This window comes from Eimeria mitis, genomic scaffold (assembly GCF_000499745.2).
Source record: "Eimeria mitis Houghton genomic scaffold, Emh_scaff1095, whole genome shotgun sequence".
NCBI classification, from domain to species: Eukaryota; Apicomplexa; class Conoidasida; order Eucoccidiorida; family Eimeriidae; genus Eimeria; species Eimeria mitis.
In genome coordinates this window covers 448-824 of record NW_013567559.1, presented here as the reverse complement: position 1 = coordinate 824, position 377 = coordinate 448, and the positions used below count along the sequence as shown (strand labels likewise).

The following is a 377-nucleotide window of genomic DNA, read 5'->3' as shown; positions in this document are numbered from 1 at the left end:
AAAAAAAAAAAAAAAAAAAAAAAAAAAAAAAAAAAAAAAAAAAAAAAAAAAAAAAAATCTAGAAGAAATTCAGTTAACGATCAAAGCTTTTCAGTTGCAGCTAGACAGTAAACCCTAAACCCTAATAAACCCTAAACCCTAATAAACCCTAAACCCTAAACCCTAATAACAAACCCTAATACTAAACCTTAGTCGTAAACTCTAAACCCTAATCCTAAACCCTAAACCCTAATAACAAACCCTAATACTAAACCTTAGTCGTAAACTCTAAACCCTAATCCTAAACCCTAAACCCTCGCCCGTAGCCTCAACTCCTCTGAGCGCCTTTAAGCGCTCCAGCTGCAGCAGCAGCAGCATCAGCTGCTGCTGCTGCAGCT

The 377-nt window shown here is 36.3% G+C and overlaps 1 protein-coding gene across 1 annotated transcript in view; it reads left to right on the top strand.

Annotated features, from left to right (window-relative positions):
- EMH_0029290 (uncharacterized protein) overlaps positions 1-377 on the top strand; it is a gene marked incomplete at both ends in the record, with an annotated part of 4964 nt that overhangs the window by 4152 nt on the left and 435 nt on the right. The window lies entirely within an intron of this gene.